This window comes from Platalea leucorodia (assembly GCF_965183815.1).
Source record: "Platalea leucorodia genome assembly, chromosome: 3".
NCBI classification, from domain to species: Eukaryota; Metazoa; Chordata; class Aves; order Pelecaniformes; family Threskiornithidae; genus Platalea; species Platalea leucorodia.
The window spans coordinates 41724407-41747491 of NC_138825.1; positions in this window are offsets into that span (position 1 = coordinate 41724407).

The window sequence follows — 23085 nt, forward strand, 5'->3', positions numbered from 1 at the left end:
AAGAATTTTTAATGGTTTTATTTATTTTTCTGATAGTAGTGGCAATCCCAAAACGTGTATTATGACAAATGTAAAAATTTATTTGGCTACATGAGGACAAAGAACTACCCAGGAAGCTTACACAGCTTTTCCCAAGTGCCCAAATGCCTCTCTATGAAGCCTGTTGGTTTTCCTGACTTTCTTTGATGAAATAATAGATTGCAGAAAGACAAAGAATAATCTTGAACTGTTTCTGCACCTGTACACTGAGGGTACCCGGAGTCCAGAGTAAGAAATTAATAGACTTGAGAGTTCCTAGGCTGCTTATTTCCCTTGTGTAGAGAGAAGATGTAGAAATGGTCTTGCATGAATGCAAAATCTAGCCCATTACAGAAACTTACAAACTACCAATGTCCACAGAAACAGCAAGAAACTTCCCACTTAATCCCCAGACTGATTCCATTATGTATCTTTTTGCTCTGTATGGCATTACTAGATCGATGGAGCTGCTGGCATTAGTACAAACAGCAGCTTGGATTTTTTTCTGAATTTCCTCCAGTGTGACTTAAGCCTGATAAAGAATTCATATCACCTGTGGAGTTTGGAAAGACTGCTAGGCTACTAAACAGAGGTGAAGTAGTAGTCAAACCTGTGTCAAGAAAACAGGAACATCTCACTGTTAATGCATTGTCAGCAGCAATATTTTTTTTTGTATGTCTGCAACTCTTCTGGGTTTATGTGAGATGAAAATTAAGATATGCATGGGTTTTTACTCCAGATATTAATAATAGTTGCCTACTTAATATGAAAATGCACACATACAATGCCTCTGGGTCATCAAAATTATTCTTTTTGACTGATTGTTATAATTACAACTTTTGCCATGAATTCTAAAAATTGTGGAGGAGATAAATTCAAGAACCAGAACGCTGGTGTTCATTAATTTCTTTCATTTAAATACAGGCTTGAGGCGCTGAGAGACAGCCTTCCCTCCTAACCAAAATGATGACTAAGACTGCCAATGTTGTGGCCACTACTTATTACTAAGGAGAAAACCCAGCAGTATCAGATACTAATTATATGCTGTACCTTCTTTGGATAAAGCACTTTTTAAAACATGTATTTCACACTACTGCTCAAACATAGGTGCCAGTCTGTTGCTGATGCTTTTCTATTCTACAGCTCGCATGCTTTTCCTGCCCAAAGGCACAATTTTTCTGTTTGAAGTGGCCTGTGCCATCCATTGCGTTGTCTGTTTTGCAGCCAGGAGCTCAAAAAGCTGGACACTAGAACTGCACTTAACTAAGAGTGCCTTTTAGAGTATTCTTGAAGTACTGCCTTGTACAACTACAATTCTTACTGCCTCATTTCTAGCTTGTGATAGCGCCCTAAGGCTTGACTTGTGATAATAATACCATAAGGCTTTGGAAAAATGAAAGTAACATTGCAGTATATACTGAGATATTTTATAAACAAGCATGAGCCTCAGAACAAGAGCACTGCTGTAGTTGACCATAGAGGACAGAAGCAGTGAGGAAACTGGCATGTTGCTTTGATGTTCTGGGGTTTTGTTTGTTTATTTGTTTTGCATTCATTTTTATTGCTCCAGAAAAAACAGCAATATCAGAAAAAATCAAAGCCCTGCAATTTGTATTCAGTTGTAAACAAATTCCCTTTCCTTTCCCTTTCCTTTCCCTTTCCTTTCCTTTCCTTTCCTTTCCTTTCCTTTCCTTTCCTTTCCTTTCCTTTCCTTTCCTTTCCTTTCCTTTCCTTTCCTTTCCTTTCCTTTCCTTTCCTTTCCTTTCCTTTCCTTTCCTTTCCTTCCCTTCCCTTCCCTTCCCTTCCCTTCCCTTCCCTTCCCTTCCCTTCCCTTCCCTTCCCTTCCCTTCCCTTCCCTTCCCTTCCCTTCCCTTCCCTTCCCTTCCCTTCCCTTCCCTTCCCTTCCCTTCCCTTCCCTTCCCTTCCCTTCCCTTCCCTTCCCTTCCCTTTGCTTTCCCTTTACTTTCCCTTTACTTTGCTTTTGCTTTGCTTTGCTTTGCTTTGCTTTGCTTTGCTTTACATTTCCACCAGAATGTAAGAGAGAAAAAAAAGTTTCTCACTGACAGAAACTCTCTTTACCCTCTGTTGTTGGTTCCATTTTCAGTAAACCTGTTCCAGCATCACTTGAAACATGCTCTTTTCTCTTGGTCAGGGGATTAATTGTACTGTGAAAGATGGGTTTATGTGCTGATTATGTCTAAGTCTGATTGGATATCAGGCAAAGGACTTTAAGAAATAAGGCTATCACTAAATGCATATTTAAATAGCTTAGTTCAGTATTTTGCATAAAATCGATCCAAGAAAAAAAAAATGTGCTATAGCTTTAGAGTTCCCTTTTTTCTGTGAATCCAAGAACGAACTTCAGTGCTAGTGGCATTTCTGAGTGCCATGGAAACCCCCAGACAGTAAGACTGAGGATCTGCTCTTTGAAGCATCTATAGTGGTTGTTTTTGAGCTTGTTACATAGCTGCTATGTTCTCAGGTATGCAAAGGTCTGTGGTAAACCAGAATAATCATCACCAGTCAGGAAAAAGTTAGGGAAAATACCAAAGAATTATCCATGACCTTTCTAACGTGGATTTGCTGTGGTTGAGTCACCTGATATGGATGAATCCTCAGCATTTCTACTGACTAGGAGAAACCAACCTGCTTTTGGAGTGTGTTTTATAAAAGTTGCATAATAATCATTAATGAGAAAGGAGAAATCATTTAGCATTTGGTTCCTGAGGTACATGGAAAATGCTCTGTAACTGTGCATAATTTCTAATATTTCTAATAAGGTAGAAGTTCACTAAACTGGACCTAGCTTTAATAACATGCACAGGCAATTATATCACATCATACGAATTCCAGCTTCTTCTCATTTTCTGTTGTTAATTACTCATAAGCCTCACAAGTCAGCAATGAAATCAGGTTTATTACAAATTGGTGGTAAATTGCAAGCCAGTAAAGAAATTGCTGAAGAACATCAGTACTGTCAGCATCCTGAATTAACTAATATACCACTTCAGTGAATATTTTCCTACCATCTTTTTTCATCTGGCAGGAGAAATGCATAAAAACCTATTGAGATGTAGTATACTATGCATGAAAGAAATAGCAGTGATACATTCATTGGCATTTTAATTCAACCATGTTTATGAGGCTAGTATTAATGAATGATTAACTTGAATATAGCTTAGTAATATTGTTTTAGCTAGTTGGAGTGGATATTGAGCTTTACCCAGTCCATATAGAACAGGAAAAAAAAAAAAAGAACTACCTTTGCAAATTACTTTTCCATAATCACTTCAGCTGTGGGTCTTTTTTGACTAGGGAACTAAAACAGGTGCCTATGCAATAGTAGGTACAGATACAATATGCGTGCTGTGATGGTGATGGAGGGGAAATCAAGGGACTGCATAAATCTTTCAGTGCCATGTGACCAGAAACATATGTATTGTATGGGACAATGATAATGTGGAGGCTATGGACATGTCAGCAATCCCTGCTTCCATCACTTCTTCAGCACATCTTCTGTAAGAGTGAGAAATTTGGTTTTTGTTTTTTTTTTTTGATTTAGAAATATCACTGTGAGTTAGAGTGATATATAAGAGATGATGGGGCAATTGCAGTTTTCATGGTTCTCTCAAAAGCACTATTCTTTCCCTATAGCTAGAGATGTCCTCACTTCCTCAACTGTTAAATCAACTATGTTGGATGGAAAATGGCAGGAAGAAAAGAGAGGTGAGAGTTAACTTTATATGTTCCCTGTTGATTAATCTTGGGGGAGGCAGATTTTTTTTTTTTGGTGGGTGTCTGTCTTTGGAATTGCATGGATTAAATCATGATACTGCCCAGAAGTTCAAAGGAAATATAGGCATATTCTTTCAGAAAATTAAGAGATGTGGTTAGCAGAATGCAAAATAGTTTCTAAAATGTTCATGTTAAACTACCTTCAATTTAAATAATGGATATTTCTGTCGATTTTTTATTGCATATGTTACTTTCTGATGATATGAAAAGTATTTGACATTCAAAAATCACATCTTTGAAGACTTTGAGGACAATACAGAAAGGCAGTAAGTGCCTGTTTGTACTGATCTACATAAAAATAGAATTGTGCTCCATTCTGTACGGGAGGTCTTCCCCTTGTGAACTGGAAGAGAATACTGTTAATCAAATACGAAAAAAAGAATCTGGAGTTTGATGCATAATAAGATTGCATCATTTTCTCCCATTTTTTTCCACCCAGCATAATTTATAGTCCTGTGCAATCTCAGGGAAAGACATTTAAGAAAATTTGGGGTTAAAATCTCAACTGCTCTGAATTGCTGTTATTGAAAATGTAATTTTAATTTATATATCAGGAATCAGGAGTAGAAAACAGAGACTTTTCACCTAGAAAAAGGGATTGCTTAGAACTTGGTCATTCCAACTAATATGTAATTGTGCGTTTGCGTTATAAAACTATCTAGGCGTTTCTTGAACTACAGTGTAGTGTGATTATTAGTCATTGATCATCAATACTAGCTAATAGACCACCTATTTAAATGTCATTTTTTGTGGAATTTATTAAGCATGAAAAGAATAACATTTCTAACACACAGAAAGTCACTGAAGAAAACTGCAAAGAAACATCTGCACCTTTTTGCCTTTTTTATTTCATTATAATTGTAAATTACATTTTAATTGCTTGAATAGGAATTTCATTTATTTTAGTCCAGAAATCATCACTTACATCATTACAAGTTCTGACTATTTAGGAAGGGGACAGAAGCTCAACTTCTGCAGAAAAACCTTTCCCCTTTCTGACTATAAATTGAATGAAGATGAATGAAGAGAGGAAGGGGAAAGTATTGCCTTGCTTTACAAGATTGTCAGCAATCTATCATTTCTGCAGAAAATTCTCACTTACTTTGAGCTTTTGCCCTCTTTTGTCCTATGAAGCTATGTCCTACTTCCTCTTATGAGTCTTCAGGGCACCAAAAGGCACCAAAAATGAGATGGGAGCTTGGATGTACATGGTAAGAGCAGTGTGTTAAAATTAATGGGATCCACAGAGAGGAAAGTGCCATAGGCAGCAGTGGGAATAAAAGGTCATTTGCTTTCCTTTTGCAGGAAGAAAAGCTTAGCAGCATAAAAAATGTGCTGCTGCTGCTTTTCTTTATATCCTTCCTTCTTTTTTCTTTCTTGGTCCCTCTCCTGTGTGGGAGAGGGAGTGGACAATAGGTAGTTGTTCCAAATGTTGTTCCAAAGTACAGGAGACACACCAGGAGTTCAAGGAGAATGCTTGGTCCATGCATAGTTGTGAGCCCATCTATATTACTAGAAGGAGTTGTTGCAGATGGCTTTTTTTTTTTTTTTTTTTTTTTTTCTGCTGCAGAAGAGTCTATCTCTCCATTAACTCCTACAAAAATGTCTTCTTTAACTATGCCATATCTGTTTCCTTTCATCAGGTAAAAAAAAAAACCAAACCCACCACTACCACCAAAACATAGCTTGACTCTTAGAAAGCAGCAGAGTATATGATAGTATATGATTTACCTCCTGTGAAAACAAAGAAACTAAAACCCAGAGGAAACTGCCTCAGAATTGCTGAGCACCATGCAGCTGTAGTTATCTGGGGAAATTTCTAGCATAGCACTGACTGAAAATCCTCTTGTGATTTAACAGAAACCCATGCACCCACAGTTATTTCACATGATCCATGTGCATTTTATGATGTACCAGCACCACTGAGGTAGTCAAGTGTACAACGTAATACTGCACATTCTTGCCCTTCAGCTAAACTATTTGTGAAAGTCAAACACACCTCAAAGACTTTCCCCTTCAATACCACATAAATAAATCACTTAAGCTCCTTGTATTTGTTCCCTTGTTTCCAAATTTGTGTCAGCTTTCTCACTGGGAATATAGAAGGTAGACAGAACTACAATATATAGTGCTATTTTTCTATATATAGGAGAGACAAGTGTACAATGCAGTTACTGCTCCTATCCTCTGGGCTATTAAGGAATCCTCTCTGCTCTTTGCACTTGTCTAGAAACACTGAAGAGTCCAACAAATCCATGCTTTCTTGCTTCCTCTCCTCTCCCCTCCCCTCCTCTCCCCTCCCCTCCCCTCCCCTTCCCTTCCCTCTCCTCCCTTGCCTTGCCTTGCCTTGCCTTGCCTTGCCTTGCCTTGCCTTGCCTTGCCTTGCCTTGCCTTCCCTTCCCTTCCCTTCCCTTCCCTTCCCTTCCCTTCCCTTCCCTTCCCTTCCCTTCCCTTCCCTTCCTCTCTGCATTGTACAGAATGACTTGTACAATATAGAAGCATGTGGGATATACTTAATAAAGTTTTTGCTGTCCCAGACAGCAGCTTGCTATCAATATCTTTATTTCCAAGCTTTTCTGCCTAGTTTCTTCTCGATTTTCAGGCTCTTTCTGTTTGTTTTTCAGTGTGTTGTTTTTCCTCTCTGATACCAAACATCCAATTAATGCCAAGCAGAAGACTGGCAAATGTTTGAGCTTTTAAGGCTGGCTCTGTAACAAGCTAGTATATGTTTTTATCCCACCGTACAAAACTACAGAAACTATAGTTATGTACTGCAGCCACAAATATTGCAGCTGATCTCCAAGCCCTAATGGCAAGCCATTCCATGAACTACAAAAGTAACAGTATTGTTTCTCACTCCTAAAATCAGACACTCTGGGAAACCACAAATCACTTGTAGAACTGCTGTCAATAGCCTAATTAGTAAGGCGAAAGCAAGCAGCTTAAGAAGTCTGTATGCTATCCAGAAAAAAAATCTTGTGTAATATTATTAACAAATCCAATAATTCAAAGAGGATGAAACATAATATACCCCAAAATGCCAAAATTCTTGGTAAAATTGACCTTTTGTATCTGCTTTTTGTTTTTCTAAAACTGTGAAGTGCAACTGGGTCATATTTTCAGGGTTTCTTCTACAAACCTAGAAGGCTACTCCCCTCCGTCCCCCAAATATGCAACACAGAAAATTCTCGCTTGTTTGCAGAAGCTAATTTGGATTGGATTCTTTCCTTCGTTGTTCTTGTCAACCAGGTATTCAATGATCAGCCTCCTTAGGTTCAGTAATAAAGACATGACAGAACATGGCTATGGGATGTGCTTGTATGAGATACAATGTCCCCTGTAGTATGCTCTAGAGAATAAGGACAAGCCATTCTGGCTTTTTTGTTGTTGTTGTTGTTTTTTGTTTGTTTGTTTTTTTATTAATTCTGAAGTTTTTAAATTTGATTTTCTAAACTACATAGTGAAGGATGGTTCTAATTAAGAGAGCTGGACAGGGCAGCTGTCCTCACAAGGTGAGGAGACAATGTGGCATCCTGTAGTTCAGATGCAGAAGTTATGCATTAGGTCTTGACATTTCTGCATAATTTGGCCCAAAGGTAATGGAAAGTGTGCCAGATCTTACTCATTTTTCTCATATGAGGAGTTAGTTGGACTCTATGAATGAGTAAAGCAAGCAACATCCTGGCCAGCAACAGGTATTCATAGATTAGAAATGGAGGTACTTATATGCATCATAGCAAGCGTCTTTAGGATCCATTTTCTCAATTCTCCTCTTTCAGAAAGACAAACAAACACATCTTTATTTCTTCAGGGTTTTCTCTGTTTATGATCTACAGAACTTGTTGTTAGGACCTATCATTCAAGGCTACTTTAGACATTTTAAAGTGCAGCCATTTTGCCAGAAGCCTGTGGCAGAGTACCAGAGTTTGATTTCCAGGGTAGTGAAATAAGGGACTTCAACGTAATTATTAATTACTATCTTAGCAATCTTTATTTTTCTGATAAAGCAAGCCTGGAAATTTGTTTGGATATAGTGACCAGTCTTACATAGTAATGATTCCAAAACTTACTTCCTCCAAGGATCCCTTTGACATATAAGGAAATTTTCTGCATTCATTGTATTTTCCATCCAGTTTTAGATACCTCCTCCCTCAACCCTGGACATCTTCCTCCTTTTTACATTCCCCAGGATACCGTTTCTCCCACATGCTTGTGTACAGTGCCTGAGCTAGCTATTTCTCTCTATTCAACTCTATTTCCTCTTCCCCCCAAATATCTCAACACTTTTTTTCCTCAGGGAGAAGCTAAGGAAGATAACATGGAGAATTCATGCTCCTACCAGAGTCCCAGCCCTCACTACCACATCTTCTTTCTCACCCAGCTTCTTCTTGAAGAAGAGAAGGCATATTAGAAGATAGTACTCTACTATATCCATGTGTCAGCTGTTATTTGAGCTGTTGTGAATACTCTCCCTTTAACAGTCAGCTCCTCTGAAAAGTTCGTACCATAAGAATTAGTCATAATATCTCAGGTTCTGAGGCTTCAAGAGTCAGGAGGTTGCTGTCTACAACACTTTCCTTCAAGGAATGAAACTGATAGGGAATGAGAATCTGAGACAATATCAAGAACTTCATTGGTTTTGTGTGTGCTTTTATTACAAGCCTATTATTGTAGTATCCTATCCCCAAATCATTTCAATGGGTGCATTCCCCATGAGTCTTTTACAACTAAAATTTAGGAAAAAAAACCCTAGCCTGTTCTTTCCTGGCATCACTTTTTTCATTGTTTGTGGCTAATTCTTTGTTACTGCATTATTCATTTTATCACGATAATGTTTTAACTTATATTGTCCAGAAAATGCAAGCTGTACTAAAGCAGAAGAGAATGATAAAAAATAGTTCTATATTAAAAGGCTAATCTCTATTTCCCAATCTGTTCAGGCAACTGGTACCCAGATTATCTTATCCTGAATGTGAGCTTCCTCTCTGCAAAGCCCTACCCATATCAGTGTTTCTCCTTTTGGTTATGAAAGTATCTAGAGGCACATCCCACTGCTCTTTCAGATGAGGCACATCAGATGTCTTTCCCAGCCAGTTATTTCAGTTCTCAGAAAGACATGTTTGGGAAGAACACTGGAGGAATATCAGCTCTCAGTGACTCTGCCTCTATGCTCATGAGCAGCATGTTAGGCTGTTAGAGTTTAGGGTTCTCCCACCTTAAGTAAACAAACAAGTCTTGGCTAAAAAAGTGCTTCTACATCTAAGTCATAGGTTCCTCTGTGTGGAGAAGTGACTCCACACAGAAGGTGAAGAAAAGTGACTCATTACAGCTAAAATTAAGCTAAGAATAATATGAACCATGGTAGAAAGACATAGTGAAATGAAAGGGTGTTTCACCCTGCTAGAATGGTCTTGTATACACCTACAAGTGAGGGATAAGACAGGGAGAACATCAGGAAATGTCCAGGTAAAGGTGATAAGATAAAAGAATAACAGAATAACATGGCAAGGAATTTTAAACAATTGTGTCAAATTTGGAAGATGTGCTGAGTTGCCTACCCAAAATATAAGAACAGATTAATATAAAAATACTATGATTAAATGTTAGAATTAGAGTAACTGTAATATCACCATAATTTTTAACTGTTTAGCATGCTTTTCTTGTCTCCATTTTGAACTGCTTTACAGCTTGTGTTATAAGAAGAAATTATATAGGTTGACTGCTTTACTAGATTTGCAAGACATATTCATTATTAATAACCTAGTCTTTGAAGAAATTATTCTGTGAAGATTTGTTCAAAATGGATTCCCTTAACATATTCATAAATATTAAAGTTGGCTTCACTACATTACTGGTACAGAAAACTAAATATAAAATTCTTACAGAATTTTTTCTCCTTTCTTTTTAGATGATATTACTAAAGTATATTAAAACAGTGTTGAAGGATGCATCTCTACTCTAAAATCAAATGTAAGTAATGACATTCTCATCTTGAATTGTGGATCCCTCACAGCAGACTGAAAAAGAGTAATTACAATTTGAATAGAGAAACTCTACTTAGGAAGATCTTCACACAGCAGGCACACAGCTAAATGCTACATTGCTCTCCCCAGCCCCTCTGTTCACTCTAATCCCTTTTGCCCTGAGTCCAATTACCAGGTTCCATAATGTCTCTCAATCCTCATCAAGCTAGTCCATCCTCTTTGTTTGCCATTCTCAGACTGTGGTCCCACAGTCATTAATAGGGTATGACTTGATAAAGACTCCATGCTCGCTTTAGATAAGACATATCCTCAAGGGGGGCAGTAGAGGGGGAGGTGCTGATCTCCTCTCTGGTGACCAGTGATAGGACACGAGGAAATGGAATGAAGCTGCGTCAGGGGAAGTTCAGATTGGACATTAGGAAAAGGTTCTTCGCTGAGAGGGTGGTCGGTCACTGCAGCAGGCTACCCAGAGAAGTAGTCAAGGCACAAGCCTGTCAAGGAGCGTCTGGACAATGCTCTTAGTCATATGTTTTAGTTTTAGATAGTCCTGCAAGGCGCAGGAAGTTGGACTCAATGATCCTTATGGGTCCCTTCCAAATCGAGATATTCTATGATTCTATGATTGTATATAATACTGAGATTAGTTTATTGTTTTTATGATGCTGCTAGCCAGGCAGTACCACATTTGCCTAAAGTTAGAGTTATGGTGAAAACTCTTGAAGAAGTATCCTTTGAACCAACAGAAGGAACGTATGTTTGATCAACACTTTGATTGTAGGCATGTAGCATTTCTGGGACAGCCTCAGGAGCCCCAAAACAGCATGTACTGAATTTGCAGAAAGACAAGCCTCAGTCTTCTCTAAAAGCAAACTCTTGTCTCTTCTGGTGAAAAGTCTGTGACTGCCTTGATTCCTAGAAAGCCAGTTCTAATTACCTCCCGCTTTGCACTTCCCACTCTCAAAGACAATATCCCATTTCTAACCTTCCTTTCCTTTTTGAATGGATGGCTGTATCTTTTATCTTTTATGGCTTGCTGTAAGGCAGAGGTTCACAGAAGGAGAGTCTTTTCTAGTTCTGGTTCCCAACCTCTTACAAGAAATATAGACAAAAGAAACCTGGGAAAACTCTGCTTAGGATGTAGCATTGGGATATTCCTTACATATGTAGTTTCTTGGAATTTCATGTGAGCTCTAAGAAGTATATAATGAGCAAACTGTATGAATTAAAAGTACAATATGGTCAATTGTGGATGGATTTTTACAAGAAATGAGGAATACCCCTTGTAAATTCCACTTCTCTTCCAAAGCATGGAGCATACTAAAGCCTTTCAAAAAATGTTCCTAACATGCATTGCACCATCTGTTTTCCTAATCTTGCTCTAAGAAATGTGTTTTAGCAGAGGTGCTGAGGTTTTCAATACATAAAAACAAAAGAGTGTGCAGGTATCAGAATGGAAAACTTTAGCCCAAATAACTAATCTGAGAGCATTTTCTAATAAGGATAATTGTGTCTGGCAACCTCAGTAAAAAGATGTACTTTTGCCTTATTTTGTAATTCACTGAGGGGATAAGGAAAAAGCAATTGACATGGTATATCAGGACTTTGGTGATACTTTGATTCCACCCCACATGTTCCTCTAACCAGACTAGAGAAAGAATGAAATATGTCAGTGATTTCAATCTCTTTCCGTTTTGGTTCCCTAATTTGTTTTCCAGGGAAGGAGCAGATTCCTTGTACGGCAAATGCACGCCTGATGACAAGATGCTTGCTTGTCTTAGGTTCTCACAGAACATGCAATCATCTTCTGAAAAACAGGAGGGATGGATAAAATAGAATAGGGGTCCAACTGATTGAAAAAACATATTGGAAAAGCAGATACTAATGTTTTGGTGTCAGACTGAGTGGAGATGTCAAGTGTCTTACAGCGGTCTGCCTTATGCCCAGTCCTATTCGGTATTTCCTTTAATGTCAGGAATAATGGAGTGTAGATTACCACCACCAAGCTTGTGGAAGAGACAAGACTTTTATTTGATGTGGGAGACAAGATCAGCATTCAAAATGGTCTTGATAAATTGGAGAAGTATTCTGAATTGAACAAATTGAAATTAATAAAGCTTTGTATTTGGGAAAAAACCTATCAAAAGTCCACATACAAAATATAAGTGGTAACTGGTTATGCTATCATCCTGCAGAGAATGACAGGCATTTTATAAGAAACTACAACTGAAATATAACCCAACAAAGTGATTCTGGTGCAAGCAAGATTAACCTCAGTGTTGGTTATAGAAAAAGCAGCACTGTATACAAATAATAAGAAAAAAAAATTCTGTTGTAATTGGCCTCTGCAAGGTCTCAGCTGGAGCATCACATCAGGTCTTTGGCACCATATATTAGGGAAGAAATAGACCAACTGAAGTAACTAAAGAAGAAAGCAGTAAGAATATAAGGTTTAAAAGACATCTACCTTGAGGAAAAAACTAAAATCGGTTTTGTTTAAAAGAGAGAACTGAGGGCAGTGGTAAGGAGACATGCAGTCATTCTTCCGACATGGAAAGAGTATTAGAAAAAGGACAATGACCAGTTATTCACTGTCACTGTTACGGACTTGCTGAAAAAAGAGATAATTCATAGCAAAGCAGATTCAGGTCAGATACTAATAAACTCTTTCAAAGTATAAGCTCTGGCAAAGGCAACTGAGAGAGGCTATGGAATCTCCTTCCTCTAAGGGAAGGCCAGAAAACTCTACAGTAAGAGAATCTAAGGCAATTGCCTGGTGTCATTACTGGGGAAGACGCAGATGATGACTTAAGATCTTCCCTGCCCTGCATTTACATGATTCTGTGGCAGTTTCACTGGAGCCCCTAATGACTGGTTGCAGCATTGGCATTGCTTGTTTGCTCTTTCCACTATGCCTCTAAAGGAAATGAGATTTTTGTGGCCCAAGTGTAAAACTGGTATAATTTAATTGCCATTGTGCAGTTCTGTCAGTACACAATTTGGCCTTATGCTGGGTTTTTTTAATGTTTCAAGAATTTGTATCTGAATTTGTAAATTCTAGAACTCCTGATAAACTTGGTTGAAGGGTTTCAGCATTTATGTAATTGCTTCAGGTTTTTCAGCTTCTTATTTTATATATGCTGAATATACCTATAGTAGCATATTTTCATTACATGAAGATAATTGAATATTTTATAGAAGGGAAGTAGAATGCTGCAAATTCACTGGAAAACAAACAAACAAAAATAACCCAGTATACCTACTAAATACTAAGATACCTTTTACTTCATCAATCTTTCCTACCTTTTCCTCAGGACTATCACAATTGCAAATGTTTTCTGCATGAAAATGTCTTACTGACAGAAGAAAGCAAAATATGTAGATAAGATGTTTATCTCATATATGCTCATCTTTAAAACAAGGCAACATGTCAGTGAACTACTTGATGCACATCTCAGGGATTCATCTAATCCTTCTTGTGCAGTATAAAAAGGCATCATACGCACCACAACCAGTTTTCAGGAGAGCATAATGCAGTATGGCTTGAACATTCATAGTAGTTTCTAGGCCTTGCAGATGACCAGTATTCCACTTTGAAAAAAGTTTTTAAAATTTTTTGTTTTTCAGTCCCCCAAAGGAAGTTGGAATTTTTCCTTTCTAGAGTAGTGTATGCAAAGCATGTGATGACTGCTCCTCCCTTGCCTGATGACTGTTCCTGCCTTGCCTGTTTACAGCAGTTTTGGTGATTTAATTTAAGAAATGAAGTTTTCCAATTTCACAGGACTTTTAATTTTTCATTTGAAGAAGACTTGGTTTAAGCCATTGAGAGTGTTCATAAGGAAAAATAACTCTTCCCTTAGAATACATTTCCTGTGGGTTTTGTTAGAATGAAGCACATTTTGTACAAGAAGTCAGCAAAGTTCAACAGGAGCATGTCTCAGATGTGGCTGTGACAGGGTGGAGCTATGGTAACGTGTCCTGGTTTCAGCTGGGATAGAGTTAGTTTTCTTCCTAGCAGCTGGTAGAGCGCTGTGTTTTGGATTTAGTACAAGAATGATGTTGTCAACACACTGATGTTTTAGTTGTTGCTAAGTAGTGCTTACACCAGTCAAGGACTTTTCAGCTTCCCATGCTCTGCCCGGTGCACAAGAAGCTGGGAGGGGGCACAGCCAGGACAGCTGACCCCGACTGGCCACAGGGCTGTTCCATACCGTATGACGTCATGCCCAGTATGTAAACAGGGGAGGAGTTGGCCGGAGGGCAGCAATCACTGCTCGGGGACAGGCTTGGCATTGGTCAGCAGGTGGTAAGCAATTGCATTGCGCATCACTTGTTTTGTATATTATTAATATTATTATTATTATTATTATTATTATTATTATTATTATTATTATTATTATTATTATTATTATTATTATTATTATTATTATTTCCTCTTCCTCTGCTGTCCTATTAAACTGTCTTTATCTCAACCCAAGGATTTTACTTTTTTTTTCCCAATTCTCTCCCCCATCCCACTGTGAGGGGGAGGGTGAGCAAGCAGCTGTGTGGTGCTTAGTTGCCAGCTGGGGTTAAATCACAACACAATGCTGCCTGACACTGCCTACAAGGGCCTAACCATATGATACAATGGAAGAAGCACAGCTTGCAGGGATAAATATCCATGCTCCCTCATTTAGCCTTTGTCTACCACTATATCCTCCAAGTGAGGATACAGCTAAGTGAGGATGAGCTAAGACTGTTTCTTTAAAGCTGTGGCTCTAAAGGCAAAATATATTGTGTTTAATTATGTTAATCTCATCCCAGAATTTCATAAAATGTAAGACCATCCTATGTGCCAAGGAGCTCACAGACAGATTCAGTCCTTCCAAATGACAGCCATCAATGATTCAGCAGATATTGGTCATGTAAATTTAACACAACTGCACATTAGTAAGCATATACAAATGCATAAACTTAAGTATGAACCAACTGCTTTTCTGGCCAGCTCCTGCATGTCCCCTGTTGAATATGTTAAATGCAACAGAAATATACGTATTGAAAAAAAAAATTTACTTTTAGGACAGGGAAAAAGACTACATCATTCATTCTTCCCCATTTTTCTAAAATGTGAGACACTATATAGATATATGTTTTAATCTTCAAAGCAACTACTGCTGCTCTGGGTGGAAAACAGTCTGTCAGGGACAGAATGTTGGAAGGTTTGACTGTTGGCCCCTAATATAGCAAGCAGGACAGTTGACCCGGCTGAGGTGATCTATACCAATGAAAAACCTAACACTAAGTTTTGATATTTGCATTTTTTTCCCTTCTTTGAACTAGTTTATCTTGGTAAAAAACTACCCTAGCCCTCTAACAGTAAATCTTTTGCGCTAGGAATGTGCTTCAGTTTTGTTGTTTTCAGATTGTTGTCAAGGTAGATGCACCTTCCTGGCATCTGAACACCATTTTTATTTTTGCCTTGTATTGTTACAGCTCACAAACTGGTCCATATGGCCTGTTTTTTATCACCATCTTATTATAAGGTGTTATTTTCCTGTTAGCATTTGGCACTGGTAGTTATTCCTTCCCACCTCTTCCCCTCCTTACAAATAACACTTGACACATTCTGAATTCTTCTTTTTCTGTTCCTTATAGCTCCTTCACTCTATGTTACTTTGTTTTCAGAATTCTTTGTGAAATAACATCAGGGTTGTAATGTAATCAAAAGTCTGAGGAAGTCTATGAACCATCAACAAGTCCAGTTGAGGACATACTAGTTTGACAGCATGTCTATAGTATTTTCAGCACCCTCACTGGTATGGTAGTAAAGCCCTAGTAGAGAAACATAGTGAAATCCCTTACTACACAACCAGTGGGTCAAAATTTCACCTGTAATGTTTAGTGATTAACACAAAAGCATAGTGCATCTGCTGGCTAAATAGTGGAATGAATTCCAAGAGATCTTATCTCAATCTTTAGGTCTATTATAGGCTACTTAATAACTTCTGGCATGTCACTTACATTCTGTGTATTTCAAATTATATTCGCTAAATTAGAATAACATTGCTTCCTTTCTTTTTCCCATCTCTGTCTTGTTTATTTAGATAGAGAACTTGAGAGGCAGAGAGTATCACTTAGAATACGTCTGTGCAAAACCTTGCACAAAGTGTCCAAAGATCTCTGTCACAGCAAAACTGAATGTGACAGTGTCTGTAATTTATTTATATTGTACCTGTGCTATAATACATGCTAGTCACTGATGAATACTAACCTTCAGAAAGCTTATCCTGAAATGTTAATCATGAATGTAATTCTTATAGGTCAGTCAAGCTTTACATAAGGTACACACATTGGTAAGGATATGGTTTCCCATAAGTTAAACCACTCTAAATTCAGGCTGCTGCAGCCAGTCCTTCTTCTCTCCTGCACCATGTGTGAACATTGTCCTCCCATTCTGCTCCTCTATGCGTAGCTGGTCTGACTGAAAGACAACCACCCTAAATGCTGTTAGATCAGTTGAATCAGAGGACAAAGATAAGCATGAAGTTAAAGAACTTGTGTCATATTGTCTCATGGGTCTTATTTAATCTTCTTTTAGGTGCTGTCACATCAGTAAACATCTTTCTGGTCACACAAGTAAGTCTGATGTCTGATGTAGCATGACATATCTCTTTTTGGGGAAAAAAGTTATGACTTTTGTGACATAACTTTCTCGCTTGCTCTCAGTGGGAAATGTTTCAGTAAATAATGACCCTTTCACCCGTATTTCACTGGAAGCCAGCATCCAAATGCTTATAAACACTTCAGTGCAAAATGTTTTAAATCAACTGTATCTATAGTACACAGGATGGCACAAGTAGAGATGAATAACTTTTACTTCTAAGTTTTATTGCAATTAGAAAACAGTTTGTGTTAAAGTTTCTGATACTGTAGCTTGCAGCTTGACATTATTGAGCAGGAAGTTTCAAGCTAATTTCCAAAGAGCAGTTATAACTTAGGGCATTTTTCTTTGTTTCAGAGAAATAGTTTCAAAAAAATTCTGTGCTATGAAATTAGGTAGAATATACTGAAGAGTAATTTGGAGGCACACAAATTTCTGCATTAAAAGATTTTGGATTATTTTAAAGTATACTCTTTTGTATGGTAGAAACAAGATTTTATAGGGAAAAAAAAAGTCTTACATGTAAGAGAGTTCTTTGGACACTTCCTGATCTACTACTTTTTTTACTGAAAATTTTCCTGAGTAAGTACAACTGTACACTACAGAGGTACTCTGTTATTTTAAAAAGGAAAAAAAAAAAAAAACAAACCAACCCAACTCTCTGTGCTGTTCTATCCTTTTTGGAATATATTTCTTCCTTTGTCCTATATTAATGCATTGTGAGAATGTACTTGGGGGAAGTTTCAGAGTGCTAATCTTAGAGCCTGTTCTTTCCCTATATGGCCCTACCAATCTAGCCTCAAGAAAGCATTCACAAACATTTTCTTCTCTTTGTTTTACTTCCCCCACCCTTTAATTGGATTTTCTTTTCTTTACATTCTTTGTTGTTTATGTAGTAACAATCATGAAAGGTTGTTCATTTTTTCTCTCTCCTCCCTCCCTACACTTCATATTGTGCAGATGTGGAGAATATATCCCTTGTTATCAACCATAATTTATGTATGTGTTGAAAACAAAAGTGAAAAAGCATTCCTCTATCCCTGGAGATCTCTCCTTCTGCTGGTACAGATCCCTCACCTGCTGTGCTTTCAGTTCCAGTTCATTGGAAAAAATGTTGTCCCTTACAGTATTTTTCCTCTGCTGACTACCACTCCTCTGAAACAATTTTAACTACTCACTTCAGAGCAAGAGTACTCGAGAGCTTAGATCTTGTCAGCAGTCTGCCTATTGCACTTAGCTGCACCAACCAGATAAATTCAGCATGAAGAGCCCAAGCTGAGATAGATGTGAACCTACCCAGTATAACAGAAAAAAAGCCAGTGCCCTTCACAGAAACGTAAAGGGTCTCATGCTCAGGGGAGGTGGACAGGCATTACTTGCTACAGATTTATTTTAAAGAAATGTAGGCCAAACTTTGCCCCCTGGTTACACCTTCATTACATTATTTTTGCCTCGTGACTCCAGTGGGGACATAGAGGTGTAATGGAGGACAGAATTTGGCCCCATTAGTATGTGCCACTAATGAATGTTATTTTAAGGTGCAGGATGAAATCTTGTCTGGACAAGAGTATTGAGGCCCAGAACTGAAAATGTTCTTTGGCAATATGTGGATGGGTGTGGAGGGAGGGATGAAAGAGAGGAGAAAGAGAGAAGGCAGGGTTGGATCTGAGATGAAAGATATCATATATTCCGTCACAATGCCTGGTGAAAGTGAGATCATCCCAGTCCACACTGGTATGCGTTCAGCACATGATGGGCCAGTTTAGTGCCCCTTAGATTATATGGAGGTGGAAAGGATAGGAGAAAAATTCTAGCCCTGGAGTTCTAGGTTAATTGGAAATTCTTATATTTACGGGATAATCTTTTATTTCAAATGGGAGATGTACTAGTTGATCTCTCAGATATTTTTATTTGGTTTCTAAAGGAAACAAAGCTTATATAATTATACTATTTGTCTGTCAGTCCCAGATTGGTGTGTTCTGAAACACATGGCTGATTTCAACCAAATCTGCAATGATGCAGAAATTATTTACAACTCTTCATGCAGCACTCTAGTTGTTTTCTTACGTCGCATCTACTGAGTTTTACTATTCTGACCCTGTACATGGTACTGTAGGAGATTGCGCTGTAGGGAAAAGGCTCTGGGCTGGTTTTTTTTTTCCTCTCTGGTCCTTCCCTACGGCAAACCCATGTTTCAGTGATTGGCAGCTGCTTCCAGGAAGCAGGAGCAGATAGGCTGGGAGACATGCATGGCAAGCCTGACAATATAGAGGAAACAGACTGCTGCAATGAGTTTTTTCTTCGTAGGCTGCTAGAACTTTGATGGCTAGGCAGGAGCTGGTGGTTGGGTAATTCTAAAATTGTTTGAAAGCCTAGTAATTTAATCTGGGACATGCCAGTGTTATTGGGAGGTTACAAAGATCTCCCCAGCTGAGTCTTGTTGGCAATTGCTAGATGAGAAAGCAAGTTCAGCTGAGCTGGGTAAGAAGGTAGCCATTACCTTCCTGCCTGGCTGCCAGGCACAATACTGCTATTGAAGCTGGTGGCAGTCGCAGCCCTCTGACTGGACACCAGCTGAAGCCTGCAGGCAATTGCTGCCTGCTGTTTTGGTCAGGTGTAGTAAATTCTAAAAAGTGGCCCAGGGCTTGTGTTCAGTCCAGCTCTGCAGCATAACTTAGTACTTTGTAAGGAGGCCTTGGATCTATTACAGGTGCATGCATGCATGTATATTAGCTATTCAGCCATAATAAAGTTTTGCTATAGGAGTTTTTATATTTCTAGGTATATGCCATTTGTTGATAAAAGGTCTAATGCTCTTGTGTGTGTGCTGTATTGCTAGAACCCCTTAATAAAAACATGTGGTTAGAAAGCTGGAGCACAGGGAGCAGTTCCTTTAAAACTTGTCTGGACAAGATTTTTGGAAAAAAAAAAAAAGCTGTCTTGTTAAAAAAATATATATATATTGTAGCCCTACCTATATTTTTCCACTTATATCCTGATTATTTTCTTCGCATTGGCCTGAGTTAACTCTGCCCCCTACAGCATTCATCCTGTTGGTATAGAAAGTGGAAAGTTCTGTGGATTGCCTAGAAGGAGTTTCTCTGAGTCTTGATGTTAAGATGGGCAGTGAATTGGAGAAAATTTTAGCGTGAACCACAGTAAAGCACAATCATGTTATGATATGCATGACTTGCATCTATTGCTAATGATGTAAGTATGATGTTTGTAATTTCAGTCATCCTTGCTGCTGTAGTCATCTGGCTAGAGAAGCAAAGGGCCTTGACAGGAGCAGGTGTCTGGGTAATTCTGAAAATTGCATGGAAGAGAAAGACAGCAGTTTAATCCAGCTCGTACAGCCAATTGAAATTCCTGACCTACTACAGAACTGACTGAATTTTAATGAGTTGAATTTTCTCTGAATTAAGCTGGTTGACATGCTTGTGGTTGTGGTTTGAACAAACTTGTTCTTTTGCATAGGTCCAAACTGGAAATAAACTGGAGGAGAAAATCTGGGAAACAGCTTTTTAACTCATTTGAAATTAGATTAATGGCCATGTATTCACTAGGGACTGGCATTGTATTCTTAGCCTGTTACTAAGTTTTATGAAAACACAAACATTTATAGTCATTAGACTACATTTTCCCACTCAAAATCTTTCTTTCTGGGGGTTAGGAAGCAATAAAGGCTTTGTAAGTGTAGCTTGCTCATATGATTTTAATAGACTTTTTCCAGGCTTCTTTTTTTCCTTTTCTCTCTCATTCCTAATGAGAATAGGACTGGGGTAATGTTAATGTTAGAATCATAGAATCGTTTAGGTTGGAAAAGACCCTTAAGATCATCAAGTCCAACCATTAACCTAGCACTGCCCAGTCCAGCGCTAAACCATGTCCCTAAGCACCACATCTACCCGTCTCTTAAATACCTCCAGGGATGGGGACTCAACCACTTGCCTGGGCAGCCTGTTCCAGTGCCTGACAGTTTTGGCAGCAGCAGTAGTAGAAAGGCACATGCAGCACACCTAGGTGCCAAACAAGAAGATGTTTGGAAAGATGAGCAAACCCACTTTACAGCCTAGGGGTGAAAAGCAACTTCAGTGCTCCATTTTGTGACTGCTCTGGATAGGCAGAAAGAAGTCCATCTGGCAGTTGAGAAGGCTGGTGGTAGTGTAGCTAGGGAAGGTAAGATAAACTAACCATACAAAAAAGCTAAGTCTACATTTAAAAACAAATCCAAACACAACATATATGGAGGAATGGGACAACATATGGTACTGAAGTACAGTGGCATATTGATTCTGGTCTGTCATAGTATTAAGGGATGGGAAGGAAAGCAGGAGGCAACTGCAGAGTGCTACTAAAGACATTTTTCAAAAATATTTGCAAGCAGCATAAACAAGAAAGCCCAGAGGAATAAGAAAAAGGTTGAAGTGCTTCATATACTGCTACAGAAACAATGTGAAACTTCTTATGCAAAACCAGCATAAAGCTGGCTGCCCTTATTTACAGCACATGCAAACTTTTTCTAAGAACATCAGTCTGGTGGTATACTTGAAGAAACTCAGAGACTTTTTCTTTTCTTTTTTGACTGAATGTTTGCATGTATTCAGTCCTTCAGTAGTAGGTGCATCTATGAGCATATACAATTCATAAATGGGCATCTGCAGCTAAAGTTCAGTTCAGCAGGCTTTTAATCAAGTTATTCTGTATGAGCTTAAAACTGCTGCAGCTGTGATTGCCCTACATTAAATGTCAGTGCCTTCAGGTGTGTCCTGCATGCAGTAGAGTCACATGGTCCTAATTTTTGCTTCAGGTGTTATGAGAATGTATTGACAATCTTGGAAATGCCCGGATTTACTCTACTAACTGAAGAAATTAGAGAGAAAGTTATTAGAAAGAAAGCTGCAAATCCTTTATACTGGTGAGTAAAAATTATTTGCATATAACATTGATGGCTCTGTTGGTTGCTATTTGGTTATGCTTCTTTTTTTGGTAGTATTTAGGTAAGCATTATGAAATTGACATTTTAGTTTTAGAGGAAAATGCTGTACTTTATGTTCCTACCGAACCCCTGCTACTGTTCAGGTTATTTTTCCAACATTTAATGAAGATACTAGTACGTCCTGGTTTTGGCTGGGATAGAGTTAATTTTCTTCCTAGTAGCTGGTATAGTGCTGTGTTTTGGATTTAGTATAAGAATGATGTTGACAACACACTGATGTTTTAGTTGTTGCTAAGTAGTGCTTATGCTAAATCACGGACTTTGCAGCTTCCCATGCACAAGAAGCTGGGAGGGGGCACAGCCAGGACAGCTGACCCAGGCTGGCCACAGGGCTGTTCCATACCGTATGGCGTCATGCCCAGTATATAAACTGGGGGGAGTTGGCCGGGGGGCAGCAATCACTGCCTGGGGACAGGCTTGGCGTTGGTCAGCAGGTGGTAAGCAATTGCATTGTGCATCACTTGTTTTGTATATTCTTTTATCATTATTATGACTTTTTTTTCCCCTCTGCTGTCCTATGATACTGTCTTTATCTCAACCTGTGGGTTTTACTATTTTTTTCTGATTCTCTCCCCCATCCCACTGTGGGAGGGAAAGTGAGAGAGCAGCTGTGTGGTGCTTAGTTGCCGACTGGGGTTAAACCACAACATAGTATTGCCTATTAATAATAATCCTCAATTATGGGGTGTGATGTGAGTTTTGCCTTTATTCTTAGAACTTTGGAAAGAAAAACTTCATTATCTGTCTGGTTTCTGAATGATATTTTGCAGTAATACACCTTGAGCCCACTCCTAAGGATATTTTAAATCTACCTTTTGGTCAGATGGAAGTAGAGTTCACCCCAGACCAAGCGATTAGCAGAGAGCTCTTCTACAATGTTCTCATCAACTGCTCTGAATGAACTGTTTTACCATTCAAAGGCTATTTTCAGTTAACTGGATTCAAGTGTAGACTTTTTGTTCAATATCACTTTATCTGAATAACTACATCGGTTTAGTTCTCTGGCAAACTACAAATTGTCTGCCAGCAAATATTCACCAGAAACTAGAATGCAGTTCTGAGCTACAATGATTATTTCTTGGTGCTATGTGAGAAAGTTTTCTTGTCTGTGCCTAATATAGCTTTGCAGAGTGTGTGGGCAATCAGCGAGGTGGCTTTTCATAGCCTGAAAAAGGAAAGTCCTTTTTTCTGCTGAAACAAGTTTGAGCTAAACAGCGACGCATACCAACTTCTACTAAAAAAGACGGCAGTGGACTGTAGAAACCACCCCAAAACGTCTTTTATTTTATGAGACAAATATTCGGGTGGCAGGCGTCTACGGGTGTGGGCACTGCAGCGATGTTGTCCAGCCGGGACCACAGAAGCGATTTGATTTCTGAGGTCTGGCGCTGGCGGAGCCGCTGCGCGGGTGCCGGCTTCCAGGGAGGACCCGGACCCGGACCCGGACCCGGGGCTCCTGCCCGCCCTGTGCCCGCCTCCGGCGCGCCGGGCCGAGGCTGTCGGCTCCCGGCCAGGTGAGGTGCGCTCCTGGCTGCCCCGGGGAAGGGGCCGGCAGCTCGGTCAGGTTACGCTTCAGAGCACCCGGAGCCCCTGCCCAGGGAAGGAGGCGACAAGGGGAGGGAGAGGGGCTGCGGGGAGAGGCCGGCGCG